Here is a 6,255-nt window from a genome sequence, read left to right on the forward strand (position 1 = left end):
CCAGTAATGATGTACTGTTTCTTCGAGCTCTTGCCTAATTTTGGATAGATCGCTTATGTACGGGTGGGTGGGTGGAATCAAATCCGAAACCTCACCCAATCTGAGACCCAGGGGCCAAGGAGTTTCCGAACTCGGAAGTTTGGATTCTTGGATGATGTCCAATGAATCTAGCCCGTCGCCTGACTTTAAGTTTAGGTCTTGAGTGATGTCCTCCCCTCCGCGGGTATCCGGCTTGGAGGGATCGGGAATCCGGACATAGCTAGTCCTTAAGATAGATGAAGGGTCGCCACACTGTTCCTCTACCACAGCAACGTGATGGGTGACCTGGGGAGAGTTAATCTCTCTCAGATCGGGTTTAGGCCCAATCTAGTCGTAATCCGTAGTGACTCCCAGGGCGGCGATGCGATCCAAGAGCTCGTTTAGGGAAGAGAGCTCCATTGGATCTAGCTGCTCGGCGAATTCCGAGCTGACGTGAAGATTGCTTTCGATGACCCGAGAGGTCATCGTCGGCGCAGCAGCCGAACAGGCGGTCATAAGGAAACCACCTAGCCGGAGAGTTTGGCCGACAGCCAAAGCTCCCTTAGCAACGGTGCCGTCTTTAAAGACGGGATGAGGCATCCTTCCTGATGGCGACAACACAGAGGAACTCTCAGTGAAAGCACCAATGTCGGTGTCAAAACCGGCGGATCTCGGGTAGGGGGTCCTAAAATGTGCGTCTAGGCGGATGGTAACAGGAGACAAGGGACACGATGTTTTTACCCAGGTTCGGGCCCTCTCGATGGAGGTAAAACCCTACTCCTGCTTGATTAATATTGATGATATGGGTAGTACAAGAGTAGATCTACCACGAGATCAAGGAGGCTAAACCCTAGAAGCTACCCTATGGTATGATTGTTGTTCCTACGGACTAAAACCCTCCGGTTTATATAGACACCGGAGAGGGCTAGGGTTACATAGAGTCGGTTACAATGGTAGGAGATCTCTATATCCGTACCGCCAAGCTTGCCTTCCACGCCAAGGAAAGTCCCTTCCGGACACGAATCGAAGTCTTCAATCTTGTATCTTCATAGTCCAGGAGTCCGACCGAAGGTATAGTCCGGCTATCCGGACACCCCCTAATCCAAGACTCCCTCAGGGAGTTAAGGGCGCCGTTACTGGTAACGGGCGAACTAATTACACATTAAGAGGGGTAACATGCGTCCTGGCCATTGCTCCTCTTGGCCTTCTCTGTCAAGTGAGTGTCAGGTACTCCGAGTGAGGTAACACGTCTGGCTGAACTGCGGCCTTCCGAGTGGATCTTCAGTACCGAGTGGGTCTTCTATTCCGAGTGAATCTCAGTTTGTAAATTGCTGACTCGCCAGTCTTGCCTTGGCACTCTGTACTTGGTGTGAGGAGTCCTAGGGTAGGGTATGTAGGTCAGGCATGTTACCCTATCCCTGGTACATGTCCTCGTCAACCGGTCGCCGCGGCACGCCGTCCACCAAAGGTAGCATGAGGGCCCCATCATGCCGGATCATGCGCTGGAGGATGTCGGCGACAAGGAGGAACAGGTAGGGGAAATCGGGTCCCCTTGGCGCAGCCCGCACCGGACCTCAAACCACTACCTCGGCACGCCGTTGAGAAGGATAGCCGAACGGGAAGACCCGATGATGGCGTCCATCCAGTCACACCACAGCTCGGGGAAGCCGCAAACCAGCATGATCCGACGGAGACTCCCCCAGACAATGGAGTGGAAGGCTTTCACGAAATCGAGCTTGAGGACGAGGGTTGGGGCAGAACGACGGTGGCAGCATTGGATGAGCTCGGCAGCGTAGGCGAAGTTTTCAGCGATGTTGCACCCGACGAGAAAGCCGTACTGGTCCTCGTCGATGCGGCCCACGATCTGACACTGCAGCCTCGTAGTGAGGCCACGGCAGAGAATAAAAGATAAAAGGCTGGTTGCAACCATTAGCAAGTTCTAAGGCCACCCAACAAATAGCCACCACACCAATCGTTTGGTGCTCCACTCGTCTTTTCCCAGTCACGGGAAAATATCTAGTGCTACTATTTTTTAGGTGCTACCATGATACAAGCTTCTAGGTCATTGGATTCTCAGATCTGGTGACTCTCAATAACTCTGCAACATTTGCAAAAACACCTATGAGGAGTCCAAAAATTGCACATCGATCCAGCAGACCAACAACTCTTGGATGCCGTCCAATCTAAAAATCCGACAGCCCGGATGTCCGTATCACGGTAGCATTTAAGGCTCGGTAGCACCAGATACTCTCCTGAATATGTAGTTTTTCCAGCAAGAGATTCGCCAGTTTGACAAACTGATGATCAGTCGATAATAAATGGATTTTTACCATAAGCTCCAAAAATCTACGAAACTAATAATGCCTTGTACTCCCTCCGTTCCCAAATATAAGTCTTTTTAGAGATTCCACCAAATGACTATATACGGAGCAAAGTGAGTGAATTTACACTCTAAAATATGTCTACATACATATGTATGTTGTATTCCATTTGAAATGTCTAAAAAGACTTATATTTAGGAACGGATGGGAGTATATATCAGTAGTTAAGCTCATGGTTACTGATTGTTTACCGTGCTACATGCTACTCGTGACATCAGATTGTTCTTATTTAATTCGCTTGAGACTCGTAGCACCATTTGTCTCTTTTTGCCAATGCCGTCCATGGATCGTTACTGGTTGGTTAGGTGAGCCTTGCAACTACGTACTCAGCAGGCAACCCACAGTTTCCTGGCTTTTTCGGCCGGCTCCATAAAAACAAACAAAGATGTAACATATAGGATCAAAGCCTGAGACAAGTTGTCCTTACTTTATTAGCGTAACACCGTGTCTCACTTTGCTCAATGGACATGCTAACTAACTACCACTACCACCCGTAAAATATCATCAAGGACCATCCATCGTGATTCGCCTAGTGAATGCGCCAACCTAACGTGAATTAAGTACTGCTACACACTAGCCTCGCCCCAAGTCTTCATCTGACCCGAGCTGCTCGGACCAGGCTGGGCCTGCCATTGTTAGGTGAACCGAAGATAAAATGTCATCATGAGATTCAATTAAAAAATTAATCCAACAAGAAGATAGCAGGTCTTTTGCGAGAATTGGAAATCAAATATTACCAACGATCCAAAGCCGAGTTCAGTTTGAAGGGAGACAATAATACACGATACTTTCAATTGGTTGTCATGCGTAAAATATCATCAAGGACCATGCATCGTGATTAGGCCAGTGATAAATATATAATAGTGTCAAAAATGCTCTTATATTATGGGACGGAGGGAGTAGCAAATTGGAACACATACGTAATGATGTATATATTATAGTACGGCCATATTTAAGAACCACTTGACGCAGACCTTAATTACTACACCATTTGTCCTAAATATATTAAGTTTTGGCAATTCAATTTAAACTGCTAAAACGTTTCATATTTAGAAACAAATGTGATATTTATCTCGCTCTGGCTTGGCTCTGGCTCAGTGATAATATCGAGCAGTTGGTTGCCGGGTAGTGCCACCTCCTCTTGCCATCAAATTCCCTTGGCCGGATGTCGTGCTTTCGAATGACTGCTTGGTATTTCACTCTGTGGTCTGCCCCGATGGTCCATAGTCACCTCAATTGTTCCAAATAGAAGCTTCCGTTTCCGATGACTGAGGTCATGCGGTAGTATGGTTAACCTTTGTATTGACCCGGCTGGTGGCCTACCCTAGCCGGGTAAAGAGGACATGTGCAACGATTTGGTAAGTACACTCGACGAATATAAACGCAATACAAACATAATCTCTTGCATACTATTTACAAGAAACAGCATTCAAATAGTTCGCCTGTTAAATCGAATGCTCATTGCTTATCTATAAATTATTATATGTTTAAAACAAATAAATATATTTATGAAAAGCTTGTATATAATATTACAAAAACGTCATAGATTTTATAAAATATCCTTACACATGTAGATAGATGTTAATATAATATGGAAAATGCTTAAGTCACAAAGAAAGTAAAAGAACGAAACATATGAGCCAAAACACCACTCTCAAGAATGAAAACATAAACGTGCAAGGGTAAAAATATAAGTGGTTGGTGAAAGGAAAGGAAGGAATAGAAGAAACTAAAAATAAAGAAAGAAAATTGTGTTGAAACCATCTAGTAGGAAATCGAAAGAAATGCCAAAAGACTGAATGAAACCATAAAAAAGTAACTGAAAACCGGGTTTGCCAATGACTATTGGATCTATAACCACACATGCACCTCCGTGTGGGCTGGCCCAATCAAGGAGGCAAGTGCTCGATCTGAGCGCTCCGGTTTCCCCGGTTCGCTGGTGACGGTTGACTGGTTCATGGTTGACTGTTGACTTTGTGAGGAAATACGTTTTTAAAAATAAAGAATTCAAAAATAGTTCATTAATTCTAAAGAAAATGTTGGTTTCAAAAGAGTTCACGACGTCCAAAAAGTTCAGAAGGTAAAAAAAAGTTGGTGGATTTGAAAAAAGTTCACGTACTCGAAAAAGATCACGGGTTCAATAAAAGTTCACGGGATTCAAAAAAAGTTCTAGCATTAGAAAACAGTTCGTGGATTTCAAAAAAAAGGCCGTGTATTTGAAAACAAAGTTCATGATTGTTTCAGATTTGAAAAAAGTTCACGATTTTCATGGAAAAAACATTCACACACAAAAAATATCATGAATTTCACAAAAACTTCACGAATTTGATAAATGTTTTTGAATATGAAAATGTTCACTCATTTAGAAAAACAAATAGAAAAATAAAAGGTTCATGAATTCCTAGCCTGCTGCTCATTTCTCCTTTCTTCTTCCCCTTTCCATTAACTTGGCAATGGTTGCTCTCTTGTCTTCAGTTTTTCTTACTTGTGTTAATGCTTTGCTCGTTGATTAGCGCATATGAATTGTATATCTTCGTTTGATAAAGAAAAACTATATGGTTTATCATGACAAGAGTTTCCCTTCTTTCCTAAGCGCAGAAGCTGCAGCCTTGCTTTCTGAAGGTGTCGCCTCTTCGTCATCAAGCCATAGGTGAGCTCGTTTGAGACAATGGAGATGCTCAATGCCTGAATAGAAGCCATTAGCTTTTGCCGCCGACACATCTGCTCGAGCTTGGGCGCAAACCCTTTCACGGACGAAACATATGCTCGTTTCGTTTCTCTGAGGTTAAGCACCTTCAGACTCGGGAAAGAAACGCCTTGGACTATAACAACAAACTTATTTGATACCAATAGTTGCAGGCGGAGTAAGGATGGAAACTGCCCAAGAGTAAGCAGCCCGTCTTCCGCCATTTCAGTTAAGCTGATGCGTAGGTCGGCAAGGTTGGTGAGTGCACCCAAAACCTTTGAGAAAAAGACGGCTGAGGGAACTAGGAATCTAAGAAGTCGATGGAACCACGGTACCCATCTATATCCAAAGAACGAAGTTTGTAGGTGCCAAGCTTGCATAGTGAGGAGAGGAACGCCTCTTTTTCACATCTCTTGTCCTCGCAGGATATTTCATCACCAAGATTGACACGGAGTTCCTCCAAACTTGTCAGGTTCCCGAGATCCTCCAACACATATGTTTCTTGCGATGTACTCAATGTTTTAAATAGCGGGCTATGGAAAATAGCGGGCTAAAGCGGACTATTTGTGAAGGCGACCATTTAGCGGCACCTTGCTGAAAAGGCTATAGCGGGCTATAGCTCCGCTATAGCCGGCTAAATAGCATAAAACTACTAGTTTACATGTTAGGGTTCCAATAAACTACCACTTTTTAAATTTTCTCAGAAAGCTACCAAACGCGCGGTCCGCTGTTTCAAAAAACCGAAACCCGCGGTGACTAGCGATTTAACCGTTTTTCTGACGGATTGGGCCCATCTGTCAGCCCACGTGGCCACGCGCGCTCATGGCGCGGCAGTTAACGGTCGTTAGCCGACGCGGTCCGGTCGGAACCAAAGTAGGCGGTCGGGCCACACACTCTCTCACTCCCCCTCCTCTCCCCCGCAGTGACCTAGGTGGGCGATGGCGGCGGCGCAGCCAAATGTCGTCGGTGGCGAGCTATTGAGCCAAGGCGGCACCGGCCAGGAGGGCGGTGGACAGTCAGAGGTGGACAAATGGCTAGGCAGCTCAAGCTTCCCGGCGCAGCGGTCGCAGCAGCCATCACCGCCCACGGCTCCTGTGGATCCGGCGAGCTCAGATCCAGAAGTCCGCGCGCCCAGGGCAGTGGCAAAGCGCATCCACGTTGATCCAGCAG

At 45.9% G+C, this 6,255-nt stretch overlaps 1 pseudogene; it reads right to left on the minus strand.

Annotated features, from left to right (window-relative positions):
- Positions 1-4,962: 4,962 nt before the first annotated feature.
- LOC119283771 lies at positions 4,963-5,879 on the minus strand (annotated as a pseudogene).
- Positions 5,880-6,255: the final 376 nt, after the last annotated feature.

The sequence above is a fragment of the Triticum dicoccoides genome, chromosome 4A, assembly GCF_002162155.2.
Source record: "Triticum dicoccoides isolate Atlit2015 ecotype Zavitan chromosome 4A, WEW_v2.0, whole genome shotgun sequence".
Taxonomy (NCBI): Eukaryota; Viridiplantae; Streptophyta; class Magnoliopsida; order Poales; family Poaceae; genus Triticum; species Triticum dicoccoides.